The sequence below is a fragment of the Corvus moneduloides genome, chromosome 4 (genome assembly GCF_009650955.1).
Source record: "Corvus moneduloides isolate bCorMon1 chromosome 4, bCorMon1.pri, whole genome shotgun sequence".
Lineage (NCBI taxonomy): Eukaryota > Metazoa > Chordata > Aves > Passeriformes > Corvidae > Corvus > Corvus moneduloides.
Window position 1 is genome coordinate 41853917 of NC_045479.1, and position 20901 is coordinate 41874817.

The window sequence follows — 20901 nt, forward strand, 5'->3', positions numbered from 1 at the left end:
TGCTCATCTGCCCCTTCTTTAGCTTCTCTGTCTCCATGTTTGCCTGTTTGGCTGGAAGCTGTTTTGCACTGCTCTGTCAGTGGAATACAGTTGTGCTTGCATGGGTGTCTTCTTACCTGTGTTTTGTAATTAGTTGCTTCTGAATAAGATACCTACAGTATGATACTACACCCCTTGTGTGCACTGGGCTCCTGGTGATGTCCTGCATTCACCTGCCTGATGCTCAGGATCCCATCCAAGAGATGGGATCTAAACTGTTGGATTTAGATGGGACTGTTTGATAAGCACTGTCCCAGGAAACTCAGGATCTTCTATGTTTATGAAAGAAAGAGAAAAGAAGATGAGATTCAGAAAGTACAGGAATGCCTGGCCACATGTGGACTTTTATTGTGGCAATGCTGAATTTTGTAATGAGAAGGGGGACAGATGTGTGATGTGCATCCCTATGTTTTGTCCATATATGTATGATATCTCAATACTGCTGCTTCTTTTCTGAGCTCTTCCCTTGGCTCTTTTCTCTCTCATCACCCAAATCTCCTGGTTTTCCTTCCCAAAATCTGGAAATACTAGTGAATCTCGGTAGTGAGCATGTGCAAAAAAAAAAAAAAAAAAAAAAAAAAAGCCCCCCCAAAAAAGCAAAAAACCAAATTCAGTCCTGCCAAAACCAAATCAAAATGAGTGCTTTAAGAAAAAGATAAATCCTCAATGCACACGTTTTCATTTAGGACTCTAGGGAAAATTTCCAGTTAAGACCCTCCCAAGCACAGAAGTATGCATGAAAGGAGGATCTATAGAGCTGATTCCTAAATCTTCAGTAAGATGGATCACACTACAAAAGGCTTATTTTGCTTTATTGACTAGAAAGGGATCCAAAGTCTCTCTGCAATGAGCCATGATACATAAAATTTCCTATTCTTCATTCAAAAGAGTGTGAAATGAGTGTAGATGGTCCATTGACACTTGCCTCTCTTGTCTGAAATGCAGAAGAGTGGGTCAACTCTGGTTTAGCAAATTTAAGATCTTTCATCATACATCTTGCCAAATGGATTACTAAAATTACACTTAATGACCAACAGTAATAAAAGCTAATAGTAATAAAAACAGATTAAATACTCCAGATTTCAGTACAACTTTTGCCTAGGAACAGAAAAAGAGTGTCTATCATTGAATATACAAAAATATTTTTAATAAGGATGGAACATTATCAGTTGGTGGCTGAAATGCATTTGAAATCCAAAACAAGTTGGATAGCAACACCAACAGGAAATTACACACTTTAACACCTTAATTGCAACACGCTGCCCACTAGTTATATATCTCAAACTAACTCGTGCTTTACAAGACTTTAGACATCAAGAAGTGTCTGGCTGAAGTGTCTGAGATTCAAAAGTTGCAAGTAATGGTATGGAAAGACGTCGTTCACTGTTAGTGCCATGGTAGATAAAAGTCTTCCCTGTTCTTGCAATTAGGAAATGTTTTTTTATGCTGTGTGACTTTCTGTAGAATTCAGTAACTTATGAAAGTTGTTTGTTTCTGTTTCCCCACAACAGTTTATAATCAATATTGATAATTATAATGAACAGTATCAATCTTATTACTGTTGCTGTTATATTTTATTCTCTAATAATAAAGATAACAACAACGTAAATCATCTGTAATCAGGGATGGAAAGAATTTTTGGCATGAATATTCAGGGAAAGAATGGAAGGGAATGCTCCTTTTGCTTTCTTAAATAGAGAACATGGTGGCACCCTGAAGAACATCAGTGTTATGCAGAGCAGATGATGCCTGTGCATGTATTCAGAATGGAACTGTAACAATCTTATCTGCCATATGTTAGAGATTTTTTAAAACCTTTCAGGAGTCTGTAACATGCAATCCCATAGAGATGGGAGGCAGAGTATACCTGCGAAATTAAGATTTTGGCTTTTAACATGGTTTGTGGTTTATTACAGAAATCTGATTCAATATTAATATCTTCTGTGTTTCTACTAAAAAGATAGATTTGTGTCTCCATAGTCTGACATCTGACAATGTCTAGACAAATTTTTATGATCTGATTAACTTTCTTTGGCTGAAATTTGATGTTTATACTGTATTAAATTTAAGCGAATTGTAGCCTGTCATAACTCAGTTGTATTTGCTTATCTGGTATCTTCTTTGTAAGATAAATATAATAATTTTTTATTGCTTCTAATAGAACCTTTAAATTCCACTTTTTATGTTTCTAGGTGACTAGATGTTCCTGTCTTGGCTAAGGAGAGAAAGATACTTCAGGGAATGCTGAGGAAGTCTTGGAGCCTGAATAATTCTGGAGTCCTGAAGTAGGTGAAGGGAGGCCTGGGCTGGCTCAGGTATCTAGCATGGTGCAGCATGACCAGGAGGAAAAAAGACCATGGGACCAGCTCTTCCCAAAGTATGGGTTAACAGGTTGGTAACTGGTGTGGTGCAGCTTGTAGGACTTGGGGAAAAGGATGAGGAGGACCAGGTAAATTGCCCATGTCACTTCCTTGGAGCATCCGTCAGCATTTCAGATTTCAATGTTCTGCTTGTCTCCCACGTATCAAACGTCAGTTGGGAGTTTGCTGGACAAAGAAGATGACAGAAGCAAAAATAGTTTGTTTCTTCCACTTGAACACAGCATGTGCTGCCTGAATTGTCTTTACATCATGCTATTTTCTGCTGGTTGTGGCAGCCCTGGAGGAGTGTACAGGCTGGTGCACTTCTTGCCTCCATGGCCAAAACCCAAATTCAGTGGAGGCAAGACAGTTTGTGCTAGCTCCAACAGATGAGATCATCACAGCATCTTGGTGACTTCTTGGTGATTCCCAGGAAACAGATGGCAGAGGGATTATCACTCCAGCCACACAAGCACAGTCCAAGTCCTGTCTTGACAAACGTAATAACTAACCCATAGGACTTATCAGAGGTTTCTGAATGAGATTCATCTGCCCTAACTTTGGCAGCCAGAGATGGACCCCTTAAACTGGTCCTCTGCATTATTATTCTGTGTCATCTGAGATCAACAGCAATTCCTTTACTTGTTCACCAGGGCCTGTCCCAGTCCCTCATCCCTGTCTTTTCTGGGCCTATAACCTCTTATACCAGCAAAGGGATATTGCACACAATTCACGAAAGTGTGGGTCAACAAAAGTTACACTTCACCCAGACCAAAGATAGTCCCTTCACATCAAAACGAGGGAGGTGATGAATTCTCAGAGAGGACAGCTAGAAGAGATATTTCTTCACTGTCTCAGACTGCAATTCAACAGTATAGCTCTTGCTGTGTAATTGAGGTTGGACACAGGAGTAGCTGAGGTGAAAGACATGGGCTCTGTCTGGATCCAGTTCACTGGAAGAAACTCTTATCAGAATATAACATGACTGATTCTTTGTTTGTGTCTACACTTGCCTTCTTGCAGATGCTGCTGTAAAACTGCAAATTGCAAAGTGATCCTCTTCCCTTGCATGATGGCACCCTGTTTGCTTTTGTGACCCTGGGTATCTTCTTAGGGTTTTTTTTCCCATTCAGAGAATCTGATTCTCAGGAGCACACCTCTCCTCTAGTGGACTCCATTCTCATTTTCCTTCTGTCCCTTGGTATTGTCCATGGACAGAGGCATTTCCCAGAGGCTCACAGAGTGTCTGTTGTTTGTTGCATGCCCATGTCTTGGCAGCCACAGAACACCCTACTGCTCTTGGTCATACCCTCAGGGCACTCGCCACAACCTTGCCCAGTTTGTAGACCTCTGTAGGGAAGTCCCCAATGTCACTGAAGTAGTACAGTCAGTAGACTCTTAACCATCCAAGCAAAACTTGCATGAAAGATGCTCACCTTGGAATCTGAGTAGGCCCATTACTCCTAGAGGTAGTTGGGAATGCAGGAGGCACTATTTGAGAAGGATGACCTCTGAGAAGGTATTTGGCTGATGTTTGGTGTTCCGAAGGCTGAGGCGGGTAATTGGAAAGCAAGTGAGGAGATGGTCAACTGTGGTGAGCTCTAAAAGAAGGGAGTGTGTATGCAGCCTTCAAAATGAGAGCTTCTATTCTGTATTGCAATACTGAACTCAGAAATATCTTAGTAAAACTTCATGCCCCAGTTCCAATACTGGCAGCTTTATGAGAAAGCTCCCTTCTCCCTCGAATCAAGTTAATATTTCCTCGATGATTTAAGGAGGTGATCAGTGCTCCAATGGTTGTGTGAACTTCTAATATTATGAGACTTTTCTGAAATGGCATCTGCTTTTAAACTGCATTTGTCACACATTTCACAGGAAAGCAGCATTCCACCATCATCTGTCCCATTCAGACACACTTTGGTGTTGGAAGCTTTGGTAATTCCTGTTATGTAGGTGATTTAGACACAGTTTGTCAAGTTACTGGATTTGTCCAAAGGGAAAACATTTAAGAAGGTTGTTTGGAGGATGCAGTTTTACAACTGACCTAACAATCTAAGACTGCTCTTGGTACTGTAAGTGGGAGATCCTTGGCTAGAAGGGTTGGGGAAGGTGAAGCTGCCCCTTTTGATGGCAGATCAAAGACAGTTTCGTAATTTCTCTAAACTTAAAAGTACAGATGAGAAGAGCAGACTTACCTTCTTTGGCCTGGTTTATCCCAGCACTCACAGTCAAAGCATGATGGGATTTCTTCAGCATTGTGCTCTATAGACATAAAAATAATGTGCACAACTACTCTTTGTTATTTTTTTTTCTTCTGGAACTTCAGGTAGAATTTCATTTTATTATAGACATGATACTAGTTGTAATATCTTGATAGTTTTCTGCCCTGGTCTGTGTCTCAAGGGTTGTTTTCTGATCAAAATTCTGTACAATATAAGCATTCTTTTATCTGTGTTATTTATCACACACGATGGACTTCCTGTTTAGTTAGGTGCACTAGTTATGCCACTTAATAGACTTCAACCTTTTTTTTTTCTCCTCTAAGAGCAACTTTTACTTCTATCTTGTGCATAAAAAATCCTATGGTAAGTATTATGGCTATGTGATGAGAACAGACTGTGATCGTACGGACTTTGTTATATTTTATGTGAGAAATATAGTCCTTTTTCTAAAATACATTAATATTCTACTCTTCAGAATTTGAAATTCTGATACTGTAACTAAATGGCAAAATAGCACAGCCAAAACTTCCTGCTTGCAAATGTCTATTTTTGGACTAACAGATGCAAAAATACTTAATACTTGTCTGTATTTCTTTCAGATGAAGGCTTACATGATTGCCTTTTTTTAAACTTTCTTATAAAAGTTATTCTTGTAAATGCATTTCATATATTCGGTTTGTATACCCTTCATTTTTCCCCAAACTGTGTTGATTTTTCACTGTTTTCCTGAAAAAAATGCCTAGAGCCACAGCTAAAGCAGAAGAGGAGAGACAAGTGATATATTAGCCATCACAAAATACTTTATTTGAAGAGGAAAAGTGTTTCTATTTTATAAGGCATGATTAAATTTCTTGTGATTCATTTTCAGTCTGGAGCTTTTTAACCAGACTGATGAGAAGTCTGGCTGAATGTCTTCAGTCTTCTTACAGGATAAAATAGCATCTTTAACAGATGTGATAGAGGTCAGCTGGAACCATCCTACTGTGCCACTGCAGAATACCTTTTGTATTAAACAGAGACAAGTTTCATTGCATTGTCCCAAACCCAAGCTAAAGCCTTATTAAAAGAGAAAAAGCCAATTGTAAGTAAGTTCCATATTTTAATAAATTGTTAGGTTTAGGAAGAAGAATTAGCTTTCTTTCTTTCTTTCTTTTTTTTGTGGAATTTCTGCTAATCTCATTTCAAGCACATCAATAGAACAAGAATTAAGAGAAATTCTTGGCTCCAAGCTTATTATCAAGGAAGAGTATTTCAGGTATACACAAAGGGACGATGAATACTCCTAAAATTCCCCTCTAGGTGAAGACCATTTTCCTACTAATTTAGTATTTTCCTGCTAATGAAGAACTAAGGGATTTCTGCACATCTCATTTTTCAGCCTGTAAGTCTGATTACTCACAGCAACTCCAAGAAACTAACAAACAGTGAAAACAGGGAATGACTGTGTTCTGTTTCCAGTCATGCCCTAATTTAGAGATTGCAAGGTTGTTTGTAAACCTTGTTAAGGATATTCACAGTGGTGAACACAGTTAAACAACCAAGGTTATTTCCAATGTCCCAAAGTTTTTTTTCCTCCATAGACTGTCACAGTTATCTGGAAGCCTTAAATTCTGGGCCATAATAAACTACTTAAACTCTGGGAACCCTTGGCTGTTAGTTCTGTGTGGTGGTGACTGGAGAAATAGTTCTTATCTGTATTGCCAGTGGGTAGAAATTATTTGCAGACACTGGAGTGGACAGGGAAATCAGTATGAAAGTTATGAACCAGAAGGAATATCTTGTATATTCAGCCTGAAAGGCAGCCTAGATGTGTGCAAGTTCAGTCAGTCCCACTCTGGGTACCATTCTTAACTTCCAAAATATGGGTTTGTGCATCTTCTGATAGCCATCCTAGCTTATAAACTTTCTGTTATATGGATGGGATTCTACGACTAAGCTGTCCAAATATACCGAGACATATGCTCCTGACACTATGCATTTTGCCTGAATTACAGAATGTTGGGATGATGAGCCATCTCTCTTTCTCAGTCCTATGCGTCTTCTTTCTCTTGCATAAAAAATACATGCACAGTGTCCATGGTATGCCTATTTGTCTAACATGCAATGTGAACATTGTTGTATTTTTCATCTTCTGTTGCTGTTCCAGTTTTGAGAGGCTCCTGCAACAGCCACAGTTAAACTTCCTCCAGAGAGCTTGGAGCATTTTCCTCTGGATCCTCCTAGTTTCCTCTCCCTGAGCACATCCTGAATTCACCCTAAACCAGTCTTGAACAGTTGCTTTCAGCAAGGTGGGAAAGGGAAAATGCCACTGTACTCACTCCACTGTTCTGTAATAGCACTGCCTTGTCCTTGTAGGACTCCTCCTCCTGGTGAAGCATCCCTCGCACTGTCCCAGCCTTCTCCTCTCTCCATGAACCAGCCAACAGATTTTCAGGAGTATCCACCTTCAGCAGTCAGACTACGTCTGCAGTCATTATCACTGTGACCTGCTCTGTCCTGGCAACATTCTTTCCCCGAAAGAAAGTAGGCAGAGAAATGCATGGACAGACAAAGAGGTTCATTGTCAGATGAGGCCAAAGAACGTCTTGTACATGTCACTTGAACACCAAGGAAAATATTTGTACATTTGGGAGTTTTTTGATAACTTGACTTTTCTCTTTCAGGTTGGCTGGTTCCCTCCTGAATAGTTGCCCTTTTATCATTAATATACTTAGTCTTGATGATCCTTTCTGATGACATATTGAAGTCTGAGAAACATAGGCTCTGGAGCAACCCACATGGACTAGGATTTATTTGGATCTCAGATCTGGAGGCAAATGACTGAGCCTGGAGTAGAACTTAAGTCAACACCACCTGGGTGAAGACACAGTGACTGAATTACCTGAGCACTGGGAGATTACTATGGATGCTTTACCTACTTTAAACTTGGTGAGGAAAAAGTACATGCTTACCCTTGAAGGAAAAGTTATTCCAGAATACAAAAGCAGGGTAATGTCAAAGCTAATGCAGGGAAATGTCAAATTTAATACAGGGAGTACTGGTGAAAGTTAAACTCTGGAAGAGGAAAAACTCAGCAGACAGACACCACAATTCCAAGAATGGCTAAGGAAAGCATCGGAAATGTTTTTAAAGATGGGCCATGGAACTGACTGGCTTTTTCTTATGCCTTATTGGGGAGTGTGGTTTGATATAAATTACTTTTTATGATAACCATCTACTGACTCTTCAGAAGCTGTGGCATTCACCAGTACATCTGTTGCAAAGTTGAACATTGTCACTGCATAAAGATAAAAAGGAAAAATAAATGGACAGGGTAGTAAGAGCTTTGGGGCATCAGGCATCATTAAAAGTGAAAGGTGCTTGTTGATTTTTGCTTAACACTCATGCATGTACTGTGCTTGTCGTCTTGCCACAGAGGCCTCAGGGATATCTGATGTGGTTCTGCCTTGTTTCAAGGAAGAGATACAGCTCTCCGAAAACTGACTTGTGCATGAGGTACCAAATGTGCTGGGAAGGGGATGTGTTTACTCTACTGTGGTCAGCTTTCTGTTCACACTAATGCAGGGGAAGCTCAAAGCTCCATCCTTTACAGAGCTGTGCCATGCTATATCCCTGACCAGAACATGTGGACAAGAATTCATGTGATATACCATGGCTCAAGAATTCGCTTTAAAATTCCCTTCTTGTGCTGGACCTTGGTTTAAATTTATATCAGAACAGGGGAATCCATGATTATAGGGGCAGGTGTGAGGGTCTGAAATGGTTAATGGCTTAAACATTGTTAAAATCATCGAAGGACTTTTGCCCACTGTAGCAAACTGCAAAGAAACAGGGGTTCATCTTTGACCACTGAAGCCCACCCCTCAGCAAATATGCCTACTAACTGGAATTTGGACTGTGATGGGAACTTAAGAAGCAGGGCTACTACTGTCCAGTCATCCCTGTTCCAGGGAGGAGCATGCCCTGCCTCTCAAGCAAGGTTTTAGTCTTACAAGTGTTTCTAGAAAACTACTAGGTTAACAGTCGGGAGCAGTGAAAAACCCACTTGTATATTAGAGGGGATTAGAAAGGAACATAGCAAAGCAGTTACGCCACTGTGTAAATTGATGGTTTGCTCTTATCTGAAATGCCATGTCTCCTTTCTTCCATTTCAGAATGGGTGGTACCCATGGAAAAGTTTAAAGGTAGACCACAAGGGTGATCAAAGTATGGAATATATTCTGTGCAAGGAATGCCCAGATTGACTGGAAAAGAACTATCTTGAGGGATGAGATACTACAAAAGTCTCTGAAATCATGACTAGCATTGAAGAAATAGTCCTTCAGTGTCTGTTTAGTACAAAAATGAAAGACACTGAGAGAAACTAGTTGGTGTATGCTCAATATAAAAGAGAGTCCTTGTTCTGATTCTTCCCACATACACAGGTGGCAGACACGTGGCCACCTTGGAACTTCAAGGAGTTCAAATGGCAACTGAACAAAACTCCCAGAAGAACCCATGACAGTCTTTAAACACATTAATCCTCTCTGGGTCACTAAAATCCTTATTCTTCAAACTGCTGGAGGGAAAATATTTGTAATGTACAGTGATACACGTTTTTCTCTTTGGGTGTTGGCAACTAGCAACTGTGATAGGGTACAGATTCAGAGAGCCCCTCTTTCTGACCAATAGAGCCATCCTGACACAAGCTTTTTACAAATATGGGCTTGTGAAAAGAGAACAGAGAGGACCTTGCAGTACAAGTCACCAAAATGGAAACTGTCCTCCTGGCTTGGAGAAATGGCCTCTTTGAGGAATCACCCAAAGCCCTTTGGACATCCAGTGTAGGAAAGATTAATTGGGAATGAAAATGGCAAGACAGATTCCATTTTTCCATACAATAATGACACATTAAAAACAAAAGTAAAATAAAGCAAGCTGCCACAAAATATCCCCTTTAACTAGACTCTTCATTCTCTTTATGAGAGTATACAAAAGATACAAAAAGGATTCCTGTCAGGGTAGCACAATAGAAGTGTCCACTTCATAAGTGCTTGTACAAAGAGCAAAGTGTTTTGTGAATATTAGCCCATTTTTTTTACAAGTGATGTGAAAAGGGCCCAGAGCATACGTAAGAAAGCTCCCTCCTATCCTGCACACATTCCCCAGATAAGCTACTTGCAGTAAGGAAACAACAATATTGTGTTGTCTTTAATAATTGGGATTTTTGCAGTCAATGAAAGCAATTGGGGCAAAAATTACTAAGACAAATGGGCAGACCAAGGCAGAAGAACAAATTATTTTAATCTATTTCCATAACATACCTTATAATCTGTTTAGGTGGTTACCAGGGCCTCACAAACTGTTGATCTGCATGAACTCCTGTTGTGCTTTCACACAGGAGAGTGGAAGTGGTATGTGTGTAACATGACATGTGAGCCTACTACTTCTAAATGAACTGCATGTGTTAGTACTTACACAAATTAATCAGAAGTCCTTAGGCGGAAAGAGAGAGCTGGAGATATGTGATCCAACTCACCTGGTCAGGCAGGGTCACCTAGAGCATGTTGCCAGAAACTGTGTCCAGTCACAATTTAAACCTCTTCAAGGATGACAACTCCACAACCTCTTTGGGTAACCTGTTTGATCATGCTCACAGCAAAAAGTGGGGTTTTTTGTTCAGAACGTGCACAGATTGCAGATCCTGGTGTCATGTGATGGGTTTCTCTGTGTTTTGTGTGTGTTTTGCTGCAGTGCATTTGTTTTGTATCCATTTGTACAGATGTTTCAAATATAAACACTTATGACTGAGCTATATTTAGCTTTTGCATGTGTCCTCCTGTTGTAAGTCATCAGGTAACTGTTCTGCTAGCAGACAGGACAGGAAACAGATAGTAGGAGAAAAGGTTGTGAGTTTTTGTGTGCAGTAGGTAACTTACCATCTAATTTCCAAATTTCTATCACTCATTTGCCTGGAGATTGATAATATATATATATGATCTTCTCAGTTCTAAGTTTCTTTTCCCCCTTTAAAGTTTCAAGTTAGTAAATCATGCTTAGTTTTAGTTTCACTCCCTTTTGAAAATAATGTAGAGAAGCGATGGCCGTTTCAGAATTGAGTAGTGATAAAAATGCTTATCCTTCTTACTTGGTCTTCTATGTTGGCTTGAGAAATTCAGCTGTGGTGTGCTGGTTCTGTTTCTGACACCACCTGCTCAGTGCAGGCAGGTAGCCAGGGAGCGCCATTTCTGTGAAAAGCCAGGTCAAATTCAAGCAGGCAAGTCTCTCAGAAGTAAAGTAATAATTATTTCTTCCAATGACTGGGTCCCATAATTCTCTCAGCCACCTTTCTGAACTCCCACATCAGCACCATCGGTCTTGGAACAACGTGCTTTTTTCTTGAATCATTCTGTACTGGCAAAATTTAGAGCATTTAGCTATATTTTATTTTAGACACAAAAATGGTCCTTCATGCCAGAAGTGTGGTATCAAATTTACCATCTGTGATGAGAGTATTGAGAATATGGATTGACCTTCAGTTTGAAGGTCATGTGGAAGCACAGTGGGTTTAGTGCCTCACATATTTCTCAAAAGGTGCAAGAATGTTCTCAAATATTCTTATGCAAATAGGAAATTGAATTGCAATCTACTGCAGGGTTTGAAAGGGTGGTGCAGGTTTACTGAAAGGTACAAGAGCTCTTTGCTTGCTTGTGGTGTCACCAAATAGAAAGGGTGCATCAAATTTAAATAGGTTTCCTACATAAATGAAAGACAACTAGATATACTGCAAGGCAGCAGTATAGTACAAGTGCCCAGGGTGTTCTACCTTTTGCTTTTGATATCTGGATAAGCAAGCAGAACCTTCAGGTCTGACAGGCACCAATGCTGAACACTGTGTAAACTGAATATTTTAACACAGTCATGGACAAATGAGGATAGGAATGGTCCAGCATTTCTAAAGTTTCTTTTAAAGCTTGTGGAATTTAATTCTGTCATCTCTGATCACAAACTTTAGTGCAGGATCCCCCCAAAGCAGATGAAGAGGTGTGCAAGGGGGAAGGGGAGAACACAGTCCTGTTCACTGGACTAGGTTGATTCTGGAGGTACAGGTGATACACTCTGCATGTGAAGCCTTAGTTTCACCAAAGGAAGTAAGCATGAGAGGCATCAGGAAGAGCCAAACCCACAGCTCCAACCAAATCAGCTGAAAAGATCTCTTGCACGCCAGTCCTGATGGCAAATGGGTAACATTTGCTGCATCCTTGGCTGGACACAGGCAGAACCCCAGGTGACATAAAGAAGTGTCACTGCAGCCAGGTCCCAAGTGCTTCTGCAAGACTTCAGGAACATTTGAAAGAACATGTGGGTTTATTGCTCTTTTTACAATTCTCCTTCCACCTCATGAGCAGTTTCTCTGATAGATCTCCTGGTGCTGTATGCTGTCTGGGGAGAAGGATCACCCAGCTCCTCCCCCTCAACACAATGCAGAGTCTTTCTGCCTTCGGATGGACTTTTGGGTGAAAGTTTCCATCTCCAGGTGCATAGGAGCCCTGATGTTTTGCGAAATGCTCTTTACTGAGATCGCCAGTAAATTCTCTGTATTTTGTGATTTAAACATGTTCCATGCCTAAGATCTGAAGGTGGGAAATTTCGTCTTCTGGCAATGGTGCTAGTCACAACTTAAGCCCCATTTTTCTTTGGGACAAGTATGCAGGCCATATCTTGTGTATTCTATCTCCAAATATGCTAGTGATAGATTTAAGCTTCTGTTGATCATTTGTTTCTTGGATCCCAGCAAAGAGTGCAGGGAAATTGTTTATACTGCCTGAGGGCAGAAGAGGGAAATGGGTGATTTAGCCAGGAGCTACAGGCCAAGGAATGATAAGGAGGGAGACATTCATGTTTCCTGTATCTACTATATAGCATAAAACTGAACGTTACATCATTTCTCGTGGTAGTGGAGAAGTGAAGACTAGTGGAAGAAAATGTAAGAATTTTTGTGTGAAACTGTCTACATTTGTGTGAAATTATCTTCAGTAACAAACCATTTTGTGTTTTGTATTATTAATATGAAATTTTAATTAAAATCTTCCAAGTCATAAGTGTTAATAGTCTAGAATAGTGTTGAAACTGCAGGTGCATTTCCAGCTCCAGGAACCTGGGTTGAAGGTGCTCATGCAGAACTGGAAGATGGCCAGGAATACAGGTAGGAGAATTAAAATATCAGTTAGTGCTTTTCTGCAAAGTCATTTGGATAATGGATGGTTCTGCCTCCCACTACTGTGGCAGTTACCAACCCTTATAACAAAGCCTTTGGGTGTCAGTGAATCTGTTGAAATTGATGGAAAGCAGAAACCTGTGTAAGAATTTAGGACATGGCAGGCATTGGCTTTGCTATATTTATTGATGCAGAAAGAGGTTTCTACACACAAAGAACATATTTCATCTTAGCTCTTTTCTACCTAGAGTACTGGTAAATACTTGCTTATTCCACAGCACAGGAGGATAAAATTAACTTTAATTTAAATAGCACTGCCTTGAAGCATTTCAGTTTATTTTAATGCTGAGAGGCTATCATAATCCTACATAAAAAGCAAGGGAAGGACATGAAACGTTGTCTTCTTGGAATAAGTATTTTCCCTCTGGTCTGGCAGACTTTCTCCCTGTGAGTGGAGTCCTGCACACATTCCCACAATCAATGTGTCAAACAGAACAGAAGAGAGAGTAAGTGTGGGTGTGTGTTGTAGGCATGTGCACCTGACCTTCACCTGCCATTCACAAAGTGTTCTTTCTTTCCCTTCTTGCTTGTGTTTTCATAGGGTCTGAAGGGATGTTCTCAAGTAAGGCAATGCTTTCCACTGCCATTGCTGCTGTAGTGCCCCACCGTATGTACACACATTGCTGTCACTTTCTCTCCAGGCTCTACCAGTAACATCAATGAGTTACAGAGCAGAGCTTACAGTCACTAAGCTGTTTTAACCCCTTTGCAACTTCTAAAGGGACAAAGGTGATGAGAAATTCAAGGTAACGCTTTTTCATAGGTGATGACAGAAGTCATCATTCATTCAGCAGAATGAATGTGGAGGCCCATATACAGGTGATCAATGCAGGGAACTGCAGAGAGGAGATCAAACCAGCCAGGTGGTGGAGTAGAGGTTGATTCTTTCCCAGATAAACTCAGTTGTCTGCAAGAAGACCATGTCTATAACCAGATTAGTAACCAGAGGGAGCCTGACAATGATTTCTGACCATATGGCGAAAAGGCAAGCTTTGTCTGTATACTGAAAATTGCTGCCTCCAAATTGAGGTAGCTGCATCCAAACTACGTGTCTACTTGACAGTGACCCTGGCAAGAGTCCTAAACACTTCTGAACCCAGGCCACTCACACATTGAAATTGATCCTGCATCCTTCATGATCTCAGTGGAACAGAGCTTTGGGCAGCTGGACATAGACCCTGGGATACAGACATGTTGTGGTCTCTGCTAATGCCCTAACAATCTGTGGAAGCACCTCATAGCAGAAGCATCACTAATGTCTTCCAGGCCCTGTGCACCTACTCTGACCTCACTTTCCCCCCTCATCTCAGCAACAGACACCATCTAGAAGTACATGAAGCCATCTGTTGCCATCACAGCCCTAGAAAACACTGCAACAGAAGCCATGATATCATCATGCCTTACCCTAAGAAGAGTCAGGAAATAGATCTGTTTTCTCTCCCGTCCATGTTCCTGACATGCACAATCTTAACCTCTCCTTACCTTGCTGTGTCCTACTTCTGCTGTAGTTTTGACAAGCATTTTCTTGCTGCCCACCTCCATCCCTGCTTTTCCATTAGACTCTTCTCTTTTCATTCCCCACCTGCTTCCAGAAATTCCTGCCTGCTACTATTTGCTCTCTTCACACTTTCTGCAATGCCGGTCTGAACTACATAATAAAAGCAAATTCAAAAAATATTTCCTGTCCCCTCTGTGTAAGACAAGATTTGCGTGGGCTGTTGTTAGCTTTTTGAGTTACTTTGTGCCCAGATGGACTCCAGGATCCTTTGAATTCTGCACCTCTGACATTGCTTCATTGTGCTCTCTGATTACTATTGCAGCCTCCTCTGCAGCTTTTCCTGCCTCAAAGGCTCTGCCACAGCAACCAACAATTTTGTGTGGCCTCTGCATAAAAGTTTCAGCTGAGTAGTTCAGGGAAACCCACTTCTGAGTCTTGTCTTCCCTAGACTATGAACCTGTCACATCATCCAGAGGGTACCACATCTTGCTTCTGGATGATGAATGGCAGGTAGACATTCCCTCTCTGGTATGCCAGGGCTTCAGAACTTCCACAAAGTCCAGATAAAGCTGGCTCTGACCCTCAGTATCTTTGGAGGATGGCTGGGGCTTAGAATATCACCTGCCTTGACTGGAGAAGAGATGCCAAGTAACTTCCTGCCTTTGGGGTAACCCTGAGCAAAGTAGGGGTGCCTGATGCATTCAGTCTTGTTTGGGGGATCAAAGCATCCATCTGAGTTTGTTCCCTGTGCTCAGTGGGGACAGCACCTTGGAGGCATATCTGGTCATTCTTTGAAATACTCTTCAGCAGGTGTTACTTCGTCTGTTGTACTTACTGTAGGAGACTTTGTAAAGCTGCAGGGCAGCTCCCACCAGTGGGATCCCTATCACAGGACTCAGGGTACATTTAGTGTGATTCCCCTTACTCCATAACTTCTTCTCTTCTGAGGTAGTGGCAGGAAATCATTACAAATTAGTTCAGCAGTTAGGTAATAAGAAGAGAAGTTGTTGTGAGCCAGGGCAGTTCTTTAGGGTAGAAAATAATTCCATTTATTCAGTGAAGTTAGAAGCTCATATTTTAATCTTTTTGCTTGAAAAATATGGTCATGTTCAATGTAGTATTATATGTACTAAAATCACTCAGCAAAAAAACCGTTAATTATCAGTGATGTTTTCTCCTGCAAGCAGTGTTAGGTTTTTCACAGAAAAATGAAAAGTTTGAGGGGTTTAGATTAAAGGATTTTCCATGAAATCCTGAAAAATTAGGAGTGAACATTTCTTTAATGTACTTCCAACAAACGAAAGCAAATAAGCAAAAACCCAAGACAACCAAACTTTCTGACAGAAAACTTTGGTGGTTGTCAGTACCAGAGGCCACATTAGAAGGCAAAGGTAATAAAATTCATTAAAGCAACTGATACAAATCATTAGTAGTGATATCACCTACAAATCTTACCTCTCCTCTATCCTTTGATGATTACAGCCAAAACACCAGATATTTCATCATTATGGGCAATATTGTCTTAATGGAGTTTGATCTTTCCTCATTTCTTCTGTTCCCTCTTTCCTGTTTCTTGTTTCTCCTCCTGTCACCCCTGCATTTCCTCTGCTGCAGCACAGTTTATTCCCTCCTGAAAATGGATTTCAACAGAAACAGCTTGTTATCTCTTAGTAGAAGAGTTATATGCGAGTATATTGCCCCTTGAAGTCATAAATGTGTTCCAGATTTGGAGTCTTTAAAGAGAAACTCTTTTCTCTCAGATCCACTGTTACACTGTTGTATCTCCAGATTTAGTTAATAATGCAGATCCCATGCCTGAATAGGGTATGTTCTCATACCTACAAAATCTATGTGGTTTTTATTTTTAAAACAAAACTTGAATTCTGCAAAATGCACAGTACAAGCAGGACAGACTTCACTTACTTATTAACTCAAACGTCACTTTTATGAATTAGACACAAGATAATAATTGGGACGCTATACTTCTAAATTTGTCTCAGTCCCCAAAATGTTAGGCATGTGTCATTCTGGCAAACAGTTCACATCTCTAAACGATTTCATCTCTAAAAAACTGTTTTATCTCTACAGTGCTTCTTAGCTACTGTATGGTGTTGCTTTAAAAAAATAAACAGCATTTATGTGGGGCCTGGGTACCAGAGCTCCTAATGTGGGAAAGCATCTCTGTTCTACAGGAGCATTTAGACACCTGCCCCACTGCTGTCTTGAGTCAGTGCACAGATGATAAGTAAGAGATAGCAATTCAAAACTCTTGGTCTATTCTACATATTCTTCTGCAAAGTGCAGGAGGCCTCTCCTGTGGCATCTTCAAGGCACATACAAGTTGCTCCAAGTCCTTGTATAGTGTTTTTTTGGGGTTTGTTTTTTGTTAAAAACCCAGAAAGATAAGAAATCTATGAAAAATAAGCAAAGAGAAAATGCTGCATGCATTTCTTTTAATGGTTGTAAACACTTATTAATTTTGAGGAAATTAATTTCCTCGAGTTCTCATAAAAAACCTTTGGATATGATCACAGTGTCATAAGGAAATCTGCAATGTTCCTTAGCAGATGTTAGACAGCACATACATGGGGCGGCTCAGTCTGCCTAGCTTTGTATCCTGTGCAATCGCCTGTTACGCCAAGGTTCTTTCTGTATCCATACATCCCAATGCATTTGGGGAAAAATTCGATTCACTTCTTGGAAGTGAAACAAAGCCACTAAGACTTTAGCTTGTATTAAATCCCATTCAGTTTCTTCCTATTGCCCTGTGTACCTGCTTGTTTCACAGTACTGTGCATTATGCGCAACAGCTCCTTGGCGAATGTCTTATCATTTGGTTCCAGAAAGCTTAAAGAGATCTGTATAGTCCAACATAATTTTATCTGTTTCCTCCTACTATGGAAAAAATATCTCATTCTGCAGATTAACTAAATCCTTTCAGAAAAAAGCTTTTGCTGCTAAGTAAACCTGGTAATGGGAGAGAGAATTTTCCTCTTCATGCAGAGCAATAAGGCAACATTTTTGCATCATGCACTTTAAAATCAAAGTTCTTGCACAGAGATGAACTAAAAGATGTGAACATAAAAGCACATAATGAAGCTGTGGAAGCCTGTATTGCTTAATTAATCTACAAGTCAATACTATTTTGGCTGTCTACAGTACATCTACAGTCCCTTGTTCAAAACAGGGACAAGCATTTCCTAGAACTCCCTTGAGATAATAAGATAATTAAGACCCATACTGTTGAAGGTGAAAGAATTTAGAGAAAATCACGATTCTTACAAGTAGAGGCATAGGTGTTACAAATGTATTATAAGATTTTGTTGCTACATTGTAGACAGGGGACGGGAAGGACTGAAATACAGCAACAGCAGCCAATTTAAACACAAAGTCCATAATGTTGAAGAACTTACTTTCATACAGCATACCAAATTTATTCAAGCTCTAAACTACGTAAGAATTTAACCACAAATGTGGCTTTGGATCACGTGTTGTACTGCTGTTCCTGTGTTTGCAATATTATTAAGTTAACTAGTGCAATGCTTGAAGGCTTGTTCTGGACGTTGTTGTTGTATTTGAATGTGTACTACATCCTTCCTTACACATGCTCTCCTGGTAATTCCCATGGCTTCCCTAGATGAAATATGTAACACAGTGTTTTCCATACCAGTTAGAAAAGATTTAAAGAAAATCACAACCAGTATGAAATGGTGCCATTTACTTTTCAGTAAATGATACAGGCATTCAGGAAAGACCACTGGAAGCAAACACTAATGGAAGCCTTCCATAACAATCAGTTCTATGATTATTTCATTTTTAGTTCTGGAGAAATATAAAGAAAAGCTTCTTCTTCTTTCCTTTTGAAAAGGTTTATATATAAACACCCTTAGGAGTCTAAGAAAGTTTCAGAAAAACTCCATGTATTGGATTCCAGCTGTAGAATTCCCTTCCAAATTTTCTTTACTCCTCTGTTGTGTGATCTCAATCTAGCTACCCTACTGCAAACATCTCTGTTCTTCCCTGTATAGCTGACAGAAAATTAAAATATAAAACCTATTTTCTCTAGTCCAAAAAAGCCATTTCACATGGTTTACTAATCCTGCTATTGGCAAGTCAAGCATAAGCAATGTAATGGCAAAACTTACCCAGAAACCATTAAAAATGTTTATTCATTAGACATAAAATTATATACTTTGGCTTATACCTTGGCTATATCTCATGGAAATGCTTTTCCTCTCATGTCATGCTAGCCAGTTTGTTAGTACCTCCTATCCCCTAAAATTTATTGCTTTATTATCCTTCTTTATCTTAGAAGCATACAAATTTTCCTTTGGTCATAAAAGGAACAAGTGAAATGTTATATGATATAAAGCTGCTAAATATGATGATAAGGGAAGTGCAAAGAGAGTCTGCTTAAAACTGCCAGGTAGAGAACTTGTTTGGAGTAAAAATTATAAACCAAATTAGATTAATGTATAAAGCAAGAATACCTCAAGGGGCCCTGAAGCTGCAGTAATTAATATCACTAAGTTCTCCTTAAGTACTTGCCACGATACAATTTATGCAACAGCAACTTGGATACCTACACAAAAGTCAGGCCATTTTTGATCTAGGACTGCTAACTATCAATCTGTACCCACATGTGTTTAAAAAACCAAACAAACCCACAATTAAATCAGCAGCCAAGATACTCAGTGCACCATCTAAATACCATTGATCATTCACTCTTTTTCCCTTTATTCTATTGGTCTTCTTCAACTCCCTAAATCTACCTCATCAGTGTGTGAAACTAAGGTTGGGGCACCAGAGCATCTCTCGGCCATGCCTCAGACACAGACTTGCTTCTCCTCACACTGCCTGGATTCTCCTTTCACATGCTCACACATTACCCTGCAGACAGCTCCAAAATCAGCCTACCTTCCTAACCGGTGTTTCAGCTTTCTTTTTTCTGACTGTCCATGTCTGATTCTTCTCAGCCTTCCTCAATATCACTCTTTATTTTGCTTTCTCTCTGGAGAGGCCTAAACAGAAAAGAGCCTCTTCTATCAGCATTTCCAGCTTGTTGCTGGCTCAGATAGGGACAGGAGACATGGTAAGAGAAGACACACTGGAAATAGGTGGGGAATATGCTCTTTATTTCTTCTTCATGTTGAACATGTTGCAGGCTGCAGCTTAGGTAAAAGAGAGCAATACACCTGCAGCCTTCAATATTCTTAAATCGGCATTCTAATGAAGAAGCATTTTGGTTAAAATATTTTTAGCCAGTTTTCTTCCAATTAGGATTGGGTTTTATATGGAGAGAACAGTCTCACAAAGGATAGTCCTGTAGAAACTGGAGAAATGAATGTGTATAAGCATCCATAAGACTTGCTGGCACTTGCACCTTCTCCAGCCTGATAAAAACTGGATCCTGATTCTCAGGAATGCTGTGGGAAAATAACTGTGATGATAGCACCCTGAACTACCAAGGTAGTGAGAATTCAGCTGCCACAATATTTCAGTACAAATCATCTGAGAGGTGTTTTCTTTACATAATGGTTGCATCAGTATTTTGCATCAACCACCAATATTGCATATCTGCAGGCTCTTCAAAATGAGAAAAATGACATGCATACAGTTTCAAACCTAATTAATTTTAAACTGCTTTAGAACATATTTCCTAATGATAGCTACTAAGATAAATTTTGTCATAAACAGAAGCATTATTACTTTTGTTCCATAAATGTTAAGTGGCTTTGTCTTTCAATTAGAATTATGAAGCTGTGTATTCTCGAACACAATACGCTTTTGCTTCTTGGCATAGTTCTGGGATAAATAAAGCAATTTTTTACAATGATGAGCTTTTACACAAATTCACCATTTTCTAGAATCAGTTGATAGTGCCACTGTCAGTTGCAGCTAAATCCCTCAGAAAAATCATTATGCATAAATTTTCTGTATACCTTCCTACTACTTTAAATGCCTGAACACAACCTTTATTAGTACTATAATTTTTTTAAGAGAGTTGCATCTCACTATGTCAAGTACTTTCTGAGAAGGTATCACAGAAATAATCCTTAAACTTTGTTTCAGTTTGTTTATACTGATTACTTTTGCCACCAAATTTTATGAAGTATTTTCCTTTGGCTTGGCATAGTGTATGTTAACTAGGAGAGAATGCAAGAGTCATTATTAAATTGCCCTTAGATAAATCAAAACTTGTAAAAGGCATAAGGAAGATAGGTGTTAACACAGTGATAGAAACAGCAGGTGTATTGGGTTTGTGCGACAAAGTTTTGGTAAGGGGGGATGGGAAGTACAGCCTCTGTGAGAAGCTTCCAGAAGCTTCCCTGTGTCCCACAGAGCCGGTGCCAGGTGGTTCCAAAACAGACCTGCTGCTGGCCAAGGCCAAGCCAATCAGCAACTGTTGGTAGTGCCTCTGGGATAATGTGTTAAGAAGTGGGGAAAAGCCCCACTGGAACAGCAGCTAGAGATGGGAATAAGAATATGTGACGAACAAATCTGCAGACACCAAGGTCAGTGGAG

General features: G+C 39.9%; 1 protein-coding gene across 9 annotated transcripts in view; it reads left to right on the forward strand.

Moving 5' to 3' along the window:
• The window catches only part of AVPR1A (arginine vasopressin receptor 1A), a 35537-nt gene that overhangs the window by 2708 nt on the left and 11928 nt on the right, over window positions 1-20901 (forward strand). For 3 of the 9 annotated variants that reach the window (XR_004239761.1, XR_004239760.1, XR_004239755.1), the window contains one exon: window positions 2232-10747. The gene's annotated coding sequence lies outside the window, so the exon portion shown is untranslated. Of the gene's footprint in view, window positions 1-2231; window positions 18857-20901 lie in introns of those variants that run through there. The other 6 variants (XR_004239758.1, XR_004239759.1, XR_004239757.1 and 3 more) reach the window with 4 other exon arrangements.